We start from the raw sequence: 18,273 nt of genomic DNA, 5'->3' as shown, positions 1-18,273 counted from the left end.
TTCCTTTCCAGTTACTGTATAATTGAGTTGGGCTATCGTCAAGGTTCTACTTGCATAGTAAATGGGGTGGAACACTTTATTTTTCTTTAACCCATCACACCTCCAACAGCATAATCACTTGCATCGTACATCAACTCAAAAGGTGTGCTTCAATCGGGTGTAATGATTATTGGGGCTGAGATTAACCATTTTTTCAACTCTTCAAAAGCTTCTAAACATACTTTGTTGAAATCGAACACTATATCCTTCTCTAACAACAAACACAGCGGCTTAGAAATTTTTGAGAAATCCTTTATAAACCTTCGGTAAAAACTGACATGGCCTAAGAAACTTCTGACTCCTTTCACATTAATTGGGGCAGGTAATCTTTCAATTACGTCCACCTTTGCTTTTTCGACTTCAATTCCTTTCTTTGAGATCTTATGACCTAAGACAATCCCTTTCTTGACCATAAAATGGCATTTTTCCCAATTAAGGACAAGGCTCGTCTCTTCGCATCTCTGCAGTACCTTAGCCAAATTACTCAAATAGATATCGTAAGTGTTACCAAAAACAGAAAAATCACCCATGAAAACCTCAACAATATTTTTGACCATATTAGTAAATTGTCATCATGCATCATTGAAAAGTTACAGGTGCATTGCATAAACCAAAACGCATTCGCCTAAAAGCAAGCGTATCGTATGGACAAGTAAAGGTTGTTTTATGTTGGTTCTCTAGGGCTATAACTATTTGGTTATATCCCGAATATTCATCTAAAAAATAATATAATTCATTACCTGCCAGTCGATCTAACATCTGATCCATAAAAGGCAACTAAAAATGGTCCTTCCAAGTGGCTTTGTTCAACTTTCTGTAATCCATACAGATTCTCCAACCGGTAATAGTTCTCGTTGGAATTAACTTGTTACGCTTATTTTCAACAATCGTGATTCCACCTTTCTTCAACACACACTGCACTGGACTTACCCACAAACTATCTGAAATAGGATAGATGATTCCTGCATCTAACCATTTGATCACTTCTTTTCTCACAACTTCTTTCATAATAGGATTGAGCCTCTTTTGCCCATCGATTCGAGCTCTTTCACCTTCTTGTAAAATGATTTTATGCATGTAAAAAGAAGGGCTTATACCTCGAATATCAACTATGGTCCAACCAATTGCTTTCTTAAATTTCTTTAGAACAATAATTAGTTGCTCCTCTTGATCTTTCGTCAGTTCCACTGAAATAATCACAGGCAAAGTAGAATAGTCACCTAAATAAACGTATTTTAAATGGGAAAGAAGTACCTTTAGTTTGAGTTTAGGTGGTTCTTCAATTGACAACTTGGGTTGCACAAATTCTCTGACTTCCAACTCCAACGGTTCAAATCGTGTGGATTAAAATTTCTCGGATTGGCTTCCATCAAAGCCATGTTTTCTTCACCTTCTTTATCCTCCAAAGGGTCAAGATCTAAGGCTTTCTCCAATTGATCTTCTTCAAAATTACTTTCCATAAAAACCAAGGTTTCTATCTCTTCCATAACTGAACACTCTTCTGCCAGATCGGGAAGCTTCATCGTTTTAAGAATGTTAAAGGTTACCTGATCATTTTGAACTCGCATGGTGAGTTCTCCTTTCTACACATCAGTTAACGTTCTTCCTGTGGCTAAGAAAGGTCTCCCAAGGATGATCAGCACTTCCTTGTCTGCTTTAAAATCAAAGACCATGAAATCAGCAGGAAAAATATATTTATCGACTTTTACCAAAACATCCTCGATCTTTTCTTCAGGATATGCTAAAGATCGATCTACTAGCTGAAGCATCACAGTTGTAGGTCGTACTTCACCTATCCCTAACATCTTGAAAATAAACTTAGGCATCAAGTTGATACTCGCTCCTAAGTCACACAAAGCTTTACCACAGAAAGATTCACCAATGTTACAGGGTATAGTAAATTTCCTGGATCTTTCAATTTAGGTGGCAATTTGTTCTGCAGGAACACACTGCACTACTTTGTCAAGGCAACAGTCTCATACTCACTCAGTCGTTTCTTCTTGGACAGTGTATCCTTCATAAACTTTACATAATTTAGCATTTGTTCTAAAGTCTCCACCAATAGAATATTGATGTGTAACTGCTTCAGAACATCTAAAAACTTCTTGAATTGCACCTCCTATTTCTGCTTGTGTTGTTGCAATCTTTGTAGATATGAAGGTGATGGAACTTTCGGTTAAAATGGACAACTTTTCTGAGTAGGTAAATTTGCTTCCAAAGAAGATGTAAAAATATTTGAATTCACTAAGTCAGGGTTTACCTTGTCAGACTTTGTAGATTCTAATTCCTTTGGTGTAGGAACTTCAACAGTTGGTTGATTCTTCTCAACGGGCTTATCTTCGACATTAATCAGTCGAGGTTCTAGAATTTTACCACTCCGTAATGCCACTACCTTGATATGTTCTTTACCCAAATTTCTTGGATTCTCAATATCGCTCGGCAAGGTTCCTTGTGGTCCATTACGTAGCTCCATATCTAATTGACCCATTTGGTTTTCCAAATTTTTCAGTGTTGCTGCTTGGCTTTGAATCAAAGCGTCATTCTTTGTCATGTACACTTTCAACAAGTTCTCCAAACTGTTTGATGCCTCAGCTTGAGGTGGTTTTGGAGCTTGCTGATTAAACCCTTGAGATTAGTTGGGTCTTTCCTGTAATAAGTTGTTCGGTCAATTTCCTTGGTTACTCCAAGAAAAGTTAGGATGATTACGAGATGAAGGATTGTAGAAGTTTGACAGGGATCCCTATCCACTCTTATTTTGGTATTGGTTCCCCACATAGTACACTGACTCGAGATTTGATGGACAATTCTCAAAAGAATAACCTTCCCCACAGTACACACAGGAAACTATTTCAAGCAGACTTGGTGGTTGAGCTACAAAATTATTAGTACTATTAGCGGTTAACTGTTTTAACATAGAGGAAATAGTCGATACCTGAGCTGATAACGAAGTGAAAGAGTCAACTTTATGAACTCTGGCTACACATCTTCCTAAATCTATTTAATTTGTTGGCCATTGATAGTTATTACTCGCGATCCTCATGATGATCTCATAAGCCTCATTATAAGACTTAGACAAAATTGCACCATTCGCGGAAGCATCTAACGTCAATCTTGTTTGTGCATTGAGACCATTATAGAATGTCTCCAACTAGATACAGTGAGGAATCCCATAATAAGGACACTTACGAAGTAACTCCTTGAATCGCTCCAAAGCCTCATACAAAGACTCGTCATCCGATTGTTTGAAAGTTGTGATCTCGTTCCTCAACTTAGCGTTTTTGCTGGGTGGGAAATACTTAACCAAAAATCTCTCCGCTAATTCTTGCTATGTAGATATGGAACTTGGTGGCAATGAATTAAGCCATGCTCGTGCTCGATCTCAGAACGAGTACGGAAACAACTTCAACCTCAGTATGTCTTCAGTCACACCGGCTATCTTGAATGAATCACTCACCTCCATAAACAATCAAAGGTGGAGAGGTGGATCTTCTGTGGGCATACCACTAAATTGTCCCAGCATTTGTATCATTTGAAACATCACTGGTTTCAATTCAAACTGGATTGCCTCAATATCTGACCTTGTAATTCTTTGGTTTAACTCACTAAAAAGTGGCATAGCAAATTGTCTAATGCATCGATCCCTATCATCGGCAATGAGGATAGGATTTCGTACATGATCGGCTTCATTACCTTGGTCTTGATCTGATTCCCAAGGTCCATCTCGAGTTGTCTTTGAGCTGTTCATTCACATCTTTTTTGTTTGAGATTTCACTCAATTTCAAGGTCTACAGGGAGTAAATCGATAATTCATTCTATGCTCATAAACACCTGAAAAGAAAATCACAAAAATTAAAAAGAATAACTTAGTAATGTTAGAAATTAATTAAATTGAAAATAAATAATTTCACGAAAAAAATGACTATGGCAATAGTTGACAATCCCTGGCAACAGCGCCAAAAACTTGTAACGCGTAGGTTTGTGCAACTGTACACAATCATTATCAAGTAATAAGCAAGTATCGAGTTATCGTCTCCACAGGGATTGTATTTGTGGTAAGTCACTTAATTTTTAAAATTATATAGTTCAAAAGTGATGATTAAAATATATTAAACTAAATGCAATGATCCCTAGTGCAAATTATCCTAAGTATGCAAACTAAATGAAATAGATTTTAATAAAATTAAACACAATTTTGCAACAATTATAACATAAATAAACTAGGACAATTACTTTAATTAAACTCAATTTATTATCAACTTGCTTAATAACATTCGAGAAAACATTTCATGACAACTCGATCTTTCATGAGTTTGGAAACCACATTAGGTCCTTTCGGAATCCTTTACTTAGTAAATAGACATTTTACTGATCCTTATTTACTAAGGGGTTCTTAGTATTCGTGTGAAGTAACAGGGACGTGTCAGGTTTGAAACAATTTAATCACACAAATCTAAAAACTATGCAGATAACAGAGCTTGGTTAGAGTTGTTATGCAACCTACAATTTAATCGGGTCAGGATCTAAATTAAGCATGCACATTTCAATTATGTGTCCATTAGTCGTCATCTGGTCAAGATCACTCAGCTAATTCAGGTGCATTCCAATCGCGTATAAATGAAATATAGACTTGATTTTAATTGAAAACATGATCGATTAAAGCACAAACATTATAAGCATGAATCAAATAAATATTATTTAATCAAAGCAATCATCCTAGCTTAAATAATATTAAGCTAACATTGTTGTAAACAAGAACAAAGAACACATAGCAAACATCTTTAGATTAAATTAAAGAATAGAAAGATTAAACCCAATTCAGAGTGGTTGTCACCCAAGACTCTGACTGACGATTTTCTTTGCTCCTTTGCTGATGGTTCTCTAAGGTGGCCGACCAAGGATTCTTTAAGAGGCTAATTTTTCAAAAAAATCCTTATACAAGGATGAGGATATGCGTGAGGGGGAAAGATAGCTAAGAGAGTTGAGAGAGGAGAGAATGATGAATGAGTGAGGGATGCTTGAAAAAATGAGAAATGAGCTCTTATTTATAGGTGAGGAAAGGGAGCTTAGTTTGCTAAAAATAAGAGTGTCCATCTTTTGAAACTTCTTCCAAGGATGGCCGACCATGAATTGAGGAAATGTTGCTGATTCTGCTTGATTCTTGGTCAATTTGAATGCCACCATAACTCAGGACTAAGACTCGGTCACCAGCAAATCTTCGGAAAAATCTCTGATTTCTTTAACTCTTCAAGGACCTTGTGTAATTAAACCAAAAATTGATTTATGATCAGCCATGTGCAGCCAAAAATTGGGTTGACTTGGTCCCCAATTTGGACGGTTTTGTAATTAGAAGAAAACTCTCAAACTTGTCCAAAAATAGTAGATAGTTTAGAGGACCAAATAATATAATTTTAACCACTTCAATTAATTAATTTACTTATTTAATTAAAACTCAATTTATTAATGAAATATTTAAAATGAATTATTAAATATAACTTTATATTTTATTATTTAATTTAATCTTGCATGTCCCACTTTATAGCTTAAAAATATAATATGCTCAAACTAATATAAAATAAGCCATTTTATGCATGAAAACTATATAATAAAGCATAAAATCACATTTGAATAATTTCAAGTCCTAATTTCATATTTTCGCATATTTCATTAATTTATTAAAAATTACTTGGTTTTAACAACAAATTTAAGTAAAAGGTGAAGAATTATATAGGAAAAATCCTATATATTTTTCAGTTTACAAAAAGTTATAATAAGGCATCCAAAACAAGCATAATCAAACATTATACAAAGGGTATAACCACATACAACCAATATGCCCTTAGGTACCTCAAATGACAACTTATAAACATGACTAATCATGTGTTCAATATAACCAATTGTTCAACTAACATATATGTAAATTTACACCAAAACTTTCCATTTAGATCCTTTAACAAAACATACCATTTGATACCAAAACTGCATTCTAAAACTAGCATCAAATGACCATGTAAATCATTTCCACCAAAACACCAATTTATCACAATTACGTCCTATCACAAAGCACATATTCAATATGCATACTCATACCACAATTTTCATCTTCCATAATTCAACCATACCAAGTTATTTATCAACCATTAGAGAGAAAATATTTACATACCATATACTAGACTTATACTATCATTAAAGTTCCAAAACACTAGCCAAACAAATGGTCAAATTATCAATAAAGCATATAGGGAAACTTTAGCCAAAATAACCTATACATGTCATTATAACCAAACTTAAACCAACCAAAAGTACCAAGTGAGCCGATGCATAGTGTGATATAGCACCGACAAGCTTCCAACCCGAACGAGCTTTCGAATCACTAAAAACATGAAAAATACATTGAGTAAGCATTTAAGCTTAGTAAGTTCGTAGAACATAGAATTTAACTTACCATATAGTCACAATTTATGTAAGTAAACATAGAATATCCTAACTCAATTTGGCCAAATGCCTAAGCACATATTCACCAACATGTTAGCCATGTAAAACACATATAATAACCAATAAACATGGATGAACATAACCACTAAGCAAGTTTCATATACATGTATCATCCATTTCATGTTTCAATATATCATGTAATATCATTTCCTTGCATTTCATGTTTATACCTGTAATAGTTCATATCGAACTCATATCATCTCATAACAAAACATTGCCCGTTGAACCATTTAACATATCGTCAGATACTCGGGATAGCTCACACATAGTGTGCTAAACTGAAATCCGTCAATTCCTGTACATGTATGCTCCTATGAGCTATGAATTGGTATGCTCTCACGAGCTGCAATCGATAATCTTTAATGACATGTCATTTGTATCTTACGAATTCCTAAGGTTGAAACGGGACTCGATAATCATCGTACATCATCGGATATGCGATCGGTATTTATACATGGCAATTATACATATCACATACATATAATTCAATTGAAATATATAAATAATCAATTTAATTACACAAACTTACCTCGACGAGTATATGAAGATACAGAGGCGATTAATCCAAGATTTTCTCTTTGCCTCAATCTAACTCCATATGAAGTCTGACTAGATCTATACAGATAAATTAAACTCAATTTAATATATATGTCATTCAATTTAGTCCAACACATATTTTTGGAAAAATTACCATTTTTCCCCTATACTTTTAATTTCTTTGTAATTTAGTCCTTAGGCTTGGAAAATGAAATTCATACAATTTTACCCCTACCCAAGCCTAGCTGATTTTTATACATACTAATAGTAGCCCATATATTTCACAAATTCACAAATTTTACCACGAATTTATCATATTTTTCAATTTACGCGATTTAGTCCTTTTTATCAAATTATGTAAATGGTAAAATTTCTTAACGAAATATTTATATGGTATTTCTATCATGTTGTAGGTAATAAGAAAATAATAAAATAAAATTTTTGAGTTTAGATTTGTGGTCTTGAAACCATTGTTTCTAATTAACCTTTTAAGATCATGGGCTGTTACAATTAACCTTTTAAGATTATGGGTTGTGATGCAACCTTGAACATATGGGTCTTTCAGGTTTACTTTTGTTTTAACTTGGGCCCTTAAGCAAAGTGAAGTTATCAATGAAGGGAAGTAAGCACTTCCTTTCTTCTTTCTAGCACAGTTATGGATCTCCTTAACAAAAATCTTCTCAACATTGATAAACCTTTTTGTCATAATTGCATACAACAAAAGTATTCACTCCATCGTGATGGTGGAAATATGTGAGATAGGCATGAAACTATATCGAACAAAGTAGAACCATACCTTAGCCACTAGTTTTAGATAATCCCTTTAGCAAGAATGACTACCATACTTTCTTATAATCCATTGGGATCCCAAGTTTGTCACAACATTAAGCACTTGTTGAAGAAAATCTCAATTTATATTTGTCATCATGGCAAAGTACTCATCTTCTTCAACATCAAGTAGGTTAAACAAATCATTAATAGATTTAGAAGTTAGGGGTACCTTCTTCTTGCAGACAAGAACTTCAATATAATCTAGTATAGTTAAATTAGCATAGAACTATCGAACTAACTCCTCTTCAGGCAATGATCATGCATCACAAAAACAATTCCAATTGAGGGCATCATTATCTTTCGTATTGGCCAAGGCATAACCATCTTGTCATTACTCTCCAAATTGAAACTCTTTTACTTTCTTTTACTTTCTCATCTTGGATCACAATTGGATTTTTGGTAGAGGTCTTAAAAGATCTAGTTATTTTCGAGACATGGTGATATTTTCCGAAAAATAGGCAAAGTTTCAACAAAAGAAAGAGAAAAGAAATCGGCAAGGGATGGTAGCAAGATGTTTGCGATGGTGATAAACATGCAGCGATGATAAGGTTGCTCCGAAAAAAGACTCGCGATGGCAAATATTGAGGGTTTTGCGACAAGAGAAAAAAGTTAGGGAACTTCTTTAGGATTTAGGCTGAAGACTAAGAGGAAAAAGAACGAGTGGCTAGGGTTTAAGCTAATTCCTTGAAGGGCTGTGAAAATTATGTTGGTAGAGAAGGGTTTAAGTAGTGGTGAATTGGGGAAAACTTGTAGTAAAAATTTAGCTACAAGGGTGACTTGGGCGGCAAGTATAAAGAAAGGGAAAAAGTGGTGGCAAAATTAGGGTTTTTAGGGAACCCTTGGACAGTAATGTGGGGTAAATTTCTCATTTTCCTTGTTTCAGACCTCGAGCCCAAACTGTATTTACAAACTAGACTGCTTAAGATAAAATAAACTTATTAGTACTTGGGTATTAAACATAAACAAATAAAATTAACATTAAAAATAAAAATTTTCTTCTCAGAAGATTACACTAAATTAATTCCCAGGAAAGGTTAAAGAGGTCACAACAGTGACTCTTAAGTTCCAATCTCCTTGGAAAATATTAATTAAATGTACTAATTTAAGAAAAATAATATCTAATTATTTATTAAAAAGTAAGATCATAAAAATTAAAGGTTTATTAATTTGAACGAGGTTTTAATTTGCTCAACTTCACCATCCCAATAGTGCTTGAGACATTGACCATTAACTTTAAACGTACCTCCATGGTCATCGTACAATTCTACAGCTCCATATGGATAAACTTTGTAGATGGTATAAGGTCCTCTTCATCGGGATTTGAGCTTCTCAAGGAATAACCTTAGCCTTGAATTAAACAACAACACTTTTTGACCTTCTCTGAATTCATAAGGTTGTATATGACTGTCATGCCATCTCTTAGATTTTTCTTTACACATCTTGGCATTCTAGTATGAAAATAACCTCAACTCTTCCAACATATCAAGCTGTAGCATCCTTCTCTCACCGACTTGCTTAAGATCCAAATTTATTTGTTTCAAGGCCAAGTAAGCTTTATTTTTCCAATTCAAGCGACAAATGACATGGCTTTCCAAAAACTAGTTGATAGGGAGTCATTCCTAACAGTGTCTTAAAACTAGTTCGATAGGCCTATAGAGCATCATTGAGCCTTCAAGACCAATCTTTTCTGTTAGGGTGCACTACCATCTTAAGATTACCTTTCATTTCATGATTCACCCTTTCAACTTGTCCATTTGTCTATGGGTGTATGCAGTAGCAATTTTATGTTTCAGATCGTACTTGTCAAGAAACCACTTAAGCCGTTTATTTACAAAGTGAGATCCTTCATCACTAATTATAGCTCTAGGAGTCCCAAACTGTGTAAATACATGCTTATGTAGGATTCGTATGACTACCTTAGCATCATTTATTGGGTATGTCTCAGCTTCAACCCACTTGGACACATAATCGACAGCTACCAAAATATACTTGTTCCCATAAAAAGAAGGAAACGAGCCTAGAAAATCAATGCCTCATACGTCGAATAGTTTTACCTCTAAAATATTTGTTAAGGGCATCTCGTTCCTTCTTGATATGTTTTCGGTTCTTTGGCATCTATCACAGTTTTTCACATATGCATACACATCCTTAAACACTGTAGGCCAAAAGAATCTTACTTGTAAAATCTTGGTTGCAGTGCGGGAACCACTAAAGTGTTCCCCACTTGGAGATGAATGGCAGTGGTACAAAATCTCATTAGTCTCACTTTCAGCTATGCACTTCATGATTATGTTATCTGTACATTGTTTAAACAAAAATGTATCCTCCTAGAAATAAACCGACTATCGTTAAGGAATTTCTTCCTTTGTTGGTATGTCATTTCTTGAGGAATTATTTCCCATGCTAAATAATTGGCAAAATCAACAAACCAAGGTGTTCCATGAATTCAACTTACCTCGAAGATATGCTCATCAGGAAAATTCTCATTAATTGGAACAAGTGAAGAAGTTACCTCATTTTGTTCTAGCCTTGACAGATGGTCAGCTACTTGATTTTCAACACCATTTCTGTCTTAGATCTCAAGGTCAAAACTCTTGGAGTAAAAGTATCCAACGAATTAGCCTCTGTTTAGCATATTTCTTCATGAGTAAATACTTAACAGTCGCATGATCGGTAAACATTGTAACTTTGATACCTATAAGATATGAACAAAACTTGTCAAAAGTAAAAACTATAGCAAAGATTTCTTTTTCAGTTATCGCATAATTGAGCTGGGCTCCTGTCAAAGTTTTGCTTGCATAGTAGATAAGATGAAACAATTTGTTTCTTTTTAACCCATCACAGCTCTAACAACAAAATCGCTTGCGTCACACATCAACTCCAATCAGGTGTAACAATTATTAAGGCTGAGATTAACCGACTTTTTAATTCCTCAAAAGCTTCTAAACATGCTTAGTTAAAATAAAACATGATATATCTTTCTAAAAGCATACACAAAGGTTTAGAATTTTTAAAATATCTTTGATTAACCTACGATAAAAACCAGCATGGCCTAAGAAACTTCTAACTCCTTTCACACTAACTGCATGTGGTAATCTTTCAATTACGTCCTCATTTGCTTTATGCACTTTAATTCTTTTTTTGGAAACTTTATGTCCTAAGAAAATTCCCTCTTTAACCATAAAATGACATTTCTCCCAGTTAAGGACAACATTCATCTCCTCGCATCTTTTTAGTACATTTCCAAATTACTCAAAAAAATATCATAAGTGTTACCAAAAATAGAAAAATCATCAATGAAAACCTCAACAAAATTTTCAACCATATTAGTAAAAATTGTCATCATACATTGCTGAAATGTGGCAGGTGCATTACATAAGTTGAAAGGCATTCGCTTAAAAGAAAATGTACCATACAGGCAAGTAAAAGTAGTTTTATGCCGGTCTTCCGTGGCTACAACTATTTGGTTGAATCCCAAGTATCCATCTATACAGTAATAAAATTCATTACCTGCCAGTCGATTTAACATTTGATCCATAAAAGGCAACGAAAAATGGTATTTACGAGTGGCTTTGTTTAATTTTATATAGTCAATATAGATTCTCCAACCCGTGATAGTTCTCGTCGGGATTAACTCATTACGTTCATTCTCGACAATCGTGATTCCACCTTTCTTTGGTACACATTGTACCGAACTTACCCAAGAACTATTTGAGATGGGGTAGATAATTCCCGCATCTAACCATTTGATCACTTTCTTTCATACTACCTCTTTCGGGATAGGGTTAAGTCTCATTTTCCCATCGATTCTACTTTGCTCACCTTTCTCTAAAATAATCTTATACATACAGAAGGAAGGGCTTATACCTCGTATGTCAGTTATGGTCCAACCAATTGCCTTTTTAAATTTATTTAAAACAACAATCAGTTGCTCCTCTTAATGTTCTATCAGTTCTACTAAAACAATCACAGGAAAAGTAGAATAGTTACCTAAATAAACGTATTTTAAATGGGATGAAAGTACCTTTAGTTCAAGCTTAGGCGGTTCCTCGATTGACAACTTAGGTTGTGTACATTCTCGAACTTCCAACTCTAGCAGTTCGAACCATAGTGGTTGAACATAGCTCTTCAAATTGGCTTCCATCAAAGCCATGTTTTCATTACCTTTTTCAGCTTCCAATGTTTCAAACCCTAAAGTGTTCTTCTACGTGTCTTCTTCAATTTTTTATCTCCCATTCCATAGAAACTAAGGTTTCTAATTCCTCCATTACTGAACATTCCTTTGTCGGATCGGGAAATTTCATGGCCCTCAGAATGTTAAATGTTACCTAGTCATCTTAAACTCTCATTATCAGTTCTCCTTTTTGTGTTTCTATCAACGTTCTTCCTGTGGTTAGGAAAGGTCTCCCTAGGATGATCGGAACTTCTTTATCTACTTCAAAGTCTAACACAATTAAGTTAGTGGGAAAAATAAACTTATCAACTCTTACCAAAACATCTTCAATCTTTCCCTTAGGATATGCTAACGAATGATCTGCTAGTTGAAGTATCATAGTAGTGGGCCTTACTTCACCTATTCCCAATAGTTTGAAAATAGATTTGGGCATCAAGTTGATGCTTGCTCTAAGGTCACACAAAGCTTTACCGCAGTAAGATTCTTTGATGTTACAAGGTATCGTAAAGCTTCTAGGGTCTTTTAATTTTGGAGATAGATTGTTTTGTAAAAATGCACTGCACTCTTTCGCTAGAGCAACAGTCTCATACCCACTGAGGCTTTTCTTCTTGGACAGAATATCCTTCATAAACTTCATGTAGTTGGGCATTTACTCTAAAGCCTCCACAAACGAGATGTTAATGTACAATTGCTTTAGAACATCCAACAACTTCTTGAATTGCACCTCTTATTTCTGTGTCACTTCGCAAGGCTCATTGTGGTCTACTATGAAGCTCAGTAGCTAATTGACCCATCTGGTTCTCTAGATTTTTCAGTGTCGTTGGTTGAGTTTAGATTAATGCATCATTTCTTACCATATACGCCTTCAACAATTCCTCTAAATTATTTGATGACTCAACTTAAGGGGATTTTGGAGCTTAGTGACTAAACCCTTGCGATTGGTTAGGTCTATGTTGCATATTATTGTTCGGTCCATTTCCGTAGTTACTCTAGGAAAAGTTTAGATAATTCAGCCATGATGGATTGTAGAAGTTGGACTGTGGTCCTTGTCCATTTTTATTTTGATACCGATTCCTTACATAACAAATAGACTTGGGGTTTGAAGGGAAATTCTTGAAAGAATGACCATCCCTACAATACACACAAGAAACAACATAATACTGACTTGGTGATTGAGCTCCAAAATTATTCAAACCATTGGTGGTAAACTATTTTAACATTGAAGAAATAGAAGATACCTGAGCAAAGAGTGTCAATGCGTCCACTTCATGCACTCCAGCTACTGGTCTTCCAAAAACTGCTCGATTTGTCGGCCAATAGTAATTGTTGCTAGTGATCCTTTCGATGATCTCATAACCCTCGTTATAAGACTTAGACAAAATCACACCATTCGCAGAAGCATCTACCATTAATCTTGTATGTGCATTGAGACTATTATAAAACATCTCCAACTGGATACAATGACGAATCCCATAATGAGGACACTTACGAAGAAATTCCTTAAATCTTTCCCATGCCTTGTATAAGGACTCGTCATCAATTATTGGAAAGTAGTTATCTCATTTCGCAACTTTGCTTTCTTACTCGGTGGAAATACTTTACCGAAAACCTTTTTGTTAATTCTTGCCAAGTAGATATTAAACTTGGTGGCAATGAATTCAACAAAGCTCGTGCTCGATCTCTCAACGAGTACGAGAATAGATTCAACCTTAATGCATCTTCAGTCACACCAGTTATCTTAAACGAATCACTCACCTTCATTAATAATCGAAGGTGAAGATGTGAATCTTTCGTAGGCATACCACTGAACTGGCCCATCGTTTAGAGCATTTGAAACATCACTAGTTTCAATTCGAATTGGGGTGCCTCTATATCTGACCTCCTAATTCCCAGATTTAATCCATGGAAGAGTGGCAGAGCGTATTGTCTTATGGCACAATCCTTATCATTAGCAACAAGGATTGGGTTGTGCACATGATTGACTCCATTACCTTATCCATCATTTTGATTTCCAAGGTCCATCACAGCTTGTTTTTGAGCAAATCTCTCCTGTCTTCTTTGTCTAAATGTCCACTCAATTTTAAGGTCTATAGGTAATAGATCGATGATTCAATCTATGCTCAAAAACACCTGATAAATAAATCACAAATAATGAATAAAGAATAATTTAGTAATGTTAGAAATTAAATACAAACTAAACTGTAAAATAATTTCGTGCAGAATGATTAAGGTAACAGTCCCCGACAATGGTGCCAAAAATTTGTAACCAGATTTTTGTCTAAGTGTACACAGTCGTTCAAGTAATAAGTAAATAAAATGAGTTATCTTCCCTGTAAGGACTGTATATGTTAATCAATTATTTTTAAATTTATAAGTTAACAATTTGGTGGTAAAAACACAATATTTTGAGTGGTGGATGATTAAATTAAATTATCTAGATGCAAGATGGTCCCTATGTAATTAAATCTAAATGCAAATGATCTAAATGTTTGAATGGATTATAGCAAAAAAAAACACAATTTCAACAATCAATAACATGATAGGCTAGGATAATCATATTAATCAATTTAATTCATTTTCATCATGCTTAACAGTGTTCGGAAAACATTCCATAGCAACTCAATCCTTCATGAGTTTGGAAACCAAATTAAGTCCTCTCAGATCTTTTACTTAGTGAAACATACATTTTACTCATCATATTAAACTAAGGGTTTCTTAGTATTTATGCGAGGTAACATGGACAATTAAGTTTGAAACATTTTTATCACATAAACCTAAAAACTATGCAAGATAATAAAGCTAACTAAAATATTATGAACCTCTTGTAAGAGTATGCCCAAAGATCAATCATGATATGGTTGTAATAACATACTTGATTTATCATGTTTATTAATATAAAGTGTTACCATTATTATTTCAGTTTCTTTTCTGTGTGTATAAATAAATTATTTTATAATAATGTCCTGAGAATAACATGATTATTCTTAAGAGGTCCTTAGTCAAGTATTATTGTTGGCTAGGACAACAATAATGCATTAAGGCTAACATGTAGTTGATTGATGATAAAGAGCTGTCATTGATATGGAGTGTCAAAATCAATGCATGAATATGTGTGTTAGAGAAAAACATATTGGACTGACCCACTATGAGTATGTTTCTTGGATTATTATATAATTGTCACAACATTACTCATAGTGATTAATATGTATATGATCCTCAGACTTGAGATCATCATTATTCCAACATCGTGAGTTGTATATTTTGATACAGTCAAACGTACACCATAACTGGTTATTCTATAAACGCTGATGTTGGATATATACCACAATATATGTAGAGGGATATGGTTTATCAATATAGGATAAGTCTCTCATACATAATGGGAGTAATATCTTAGGCCACTTGATTGTGTGAGACTAGAAATGTATGGCCATGGTCAAATAAGTTGATATGAGATGTCATACTTGTTTGTATCTCTTAGTCCACTCAAGATATCAAGGAACATGGGATGGACTATGCAAGTGTGACCATTCCATTACTTGTGTCCATTCCAGAGATAAAAGGACTTAAGGATTAATGCATGAAAGGTTAATCATAAAAAGGTTATGTCGAATCATGACTTCTTGTAACTTAGGTAGCAATGACGCATTGCTAGATGCCAATCATTATTTATAACATTAGAATAGTTCTAGTATTACTGCTAACGTTACGAGAACCTACAAGGTCACACCCTATGGTTAAAATGAACGGAATAAAACATAGTTGGTATTGTGTTTGGTTGTCACATAAATTAAATTAATTATAGAATTAATTTAATTGGGCAATCAAATATCAAACATATTATATGTACAAGGATGTTGTACACATAATGTGAACACAGTTCCATTAATATATGAATTTGGTTCGTATATAAATTTAAATAAGTATAGTTTATCAAAATCTTTCTTATAATTAATGTAGTTATAATTTTCGGTTAAAAACATTATTATATTTATTTATTTTAATTGTGATTATTATGTCCAGATAAAAATTTTATGAATTATGATTCATTATATATATAAATTATAAAAGGGTGAAAAAAAGAGAGAGATATACCAATTAAAAGAAACCCTCAAAATTACGTTTTTTTACTTGTGAGGTCTAGCAGCCGTCAAGCAAAGTATTCTCCAAAACAGTTTTGGAGATTTTCTTCCCTTCATTGTCAAACTGGGTGGATTACGTAGAGGTCGGAATCTTAAAAGGTTGCGGCTTGGTTTGATAGTAGATTAGAGATCTCATTGCCGAGGTGTCGATGTCTACTCAGATTGAAATTATGGTAATTTCGAAACCATTATTTCACCCTAATTCATTCCTTGCACATGGATCCATGGGTTGAATAGCCGGAATTATTTTTTTATTATTAATTTTTGCTGCACCATGGGGGTACCGGCGTTCTAACACCTCTAATTTAGTCAGGTTTAATGATCTAAATTGAGCATTGCACCTTTCAATTATGTGTCTACTAGTCATTGTCTAGTTAGGATCGCTCAGCTAATCTGAATGCATCCAATCACGTATGAATAAAATACATCTTGAGTATAATTGAAAACATGTTTGACTGAGGCACAAACACATTAAACAAGATTCAAACAAATATTATTGAATTAACATAGTCATCCTAGCTAAACAGAATAAAGCTATCATTGTTGATTGCAAGATAAATAAATACTTAACAAACATGTTTAAATTAAACAACAAGGAGGAAAGAGTAAAGTCTAATTCAATTAAGTAGCCTTTCAGATCTTTCTAGCTAAGGTGTTTCTCCGATCCGCCCATCGCTCCTTTGCTAAGGGTTCCTCAAGATGGCCAACCAAGAGATGGTCTTCACAAGGCTCTTGTTGGTTAAAGAATGGAAAGGGAGATGGAGTGGCTTGGCATGGGGAGAAGAGAGCAAGAGAGAAAATGAGAGAATGCTTAATGAATGAATGAATTAAGGGATGATTTGAATGGTGAAAGGTGTGTGGTATTTATAGGTGAAGTTGGTGGCTGATTTTGCTAAAAATAGCATCACATCTCCCTTGATTCTCTCCCTCCTATGGCCAGCCATGATGTGTGGAAAGGTGGGTGATTTATTTACTTGATTTGAGCACAAGATCATGCTATATTTAGCCCAGGTTGGACAGTTTGTCAAGCAAGCCTTGTGTGCCAATTTCAAACATTCTTCCAAAATGTAGGGACCTTTAAATAATTGTCCTAAAGTTGAGTTTTGGTTGCCCAAGTGTGGTTGCCAAATTGGGTTTCTCTCCTCATGGATTGGATGGTTCCATGATCTAGTAAACCTATAGACTAATCTAACATATATCACCCTTTTTTATTGGGTCAAGATGATAAATAATGTCCCAATTTTGCATGGTTTTTGTCATCCAATACATGAGAAAGTAGCCCATGTCCATGCACATTATAATATACTCAATTTATTGAATCAACTCTATGGCCCCACTGCATGATAAAAATCAACACATTAATAAATGATTTGAAATAATGTAATTTATGCTAAAAAATCATGTAAAAAGCACAATTTCTCATATTTTATAAATTCATATCTAGTATTAACATTTAAGCAAAATCCACTTAATTTATTAGCAATTACTCAAGATTAATATAATTATTAAGTCAAAAAGTGGTACAAATATATAGAAAAATCCTATATAATTTTGAGTGTACAAATATATAGCTTCTTTTGAGAAGATAGAAGAAGCAATATGGCTTCAGAAGTTCCTTATGGGTCTCATAGTCGTTCCTTATGTGGAAAAAAGTTATCACACTGTATTGTGATAATAGTGCGGCAAAAGTTATCTCAAATATATAGCTTCTTTTGAGAAGATAGAAGAAGCAATATGGCTTCAGAAGTTTCTTATGGATCTCAAAGTCGTTCCTTATATGGAAAAAAGTTATCACACTGTATTGTGATAAAGTGCGACAAAATCTAACACCAAGGGAACCAAAAACCACTAAAGAAAAAACACTTTGATAGAAAGTATCACATAATATATGAGGTAGTAGCAGATGGAATGGTGGATGTAATCAAATTCGCATCAAAATATAACCTTACGAATCCATTTACTAAGACTCTATTAGGTAGGAGTTTTGAGAAACCTGTAGAGGGCATGGGGATGTGAAATTTGAGTCATCTATTTCACTAGGGCAAGTGGGACAATGTT

The 18,273-nt window shown here is 34.2% G+C and overlaps 2 non-coding genes across 2 annotated transcripts; both read left to right on the top strand.

Moving 5' to 3' along the window:
* Positions 1–3,203: 3,203 nt before the first annotated feature.
* On the top strand, positions 3,204–3,310 carry LOC128032746 (small nucleolar RNA R71). Its single transcript, XR_008189048.1, has one exon. It is a non-coding gene; the product is annotated as a small nucleolar RNA R71 (small nucleolar RNA).
* A 10,230-nt stretch (positions 3,311–13,540) lies between these two features.
* On the top strand, positions 13,541–13,646 carry LOC128032812 (small nucleolar RNA R71). The gene has a single exon (XR_008189151.1). It is a non-coding gene; the product is annotated as a small nucleolar RNA R71 (small nucleolar RNA).
* Positions 13,647–18,273: the final 4,627 nt, after the last annotated feature.

Source organism: Gossypium raimondii, chromosome 1 (assembly GCF_025698545.1).
Source record: "Gossypium raimondii isolate GPD5lz chromosome 1, ASM2569854v1, whole genome shotgun sequence".
NCBI classification, from domain to species: Eukaryota; Viridiplantae; Streptophyta; class Magnoliopsida; order Malvales; family Malvaceae; genus Gossypium; species Gossypium raimondii.
Note: the sequence above shows the minus strand (reverse complement) of the source record. Positions and strands in the feature narration are given on the sequence as shown.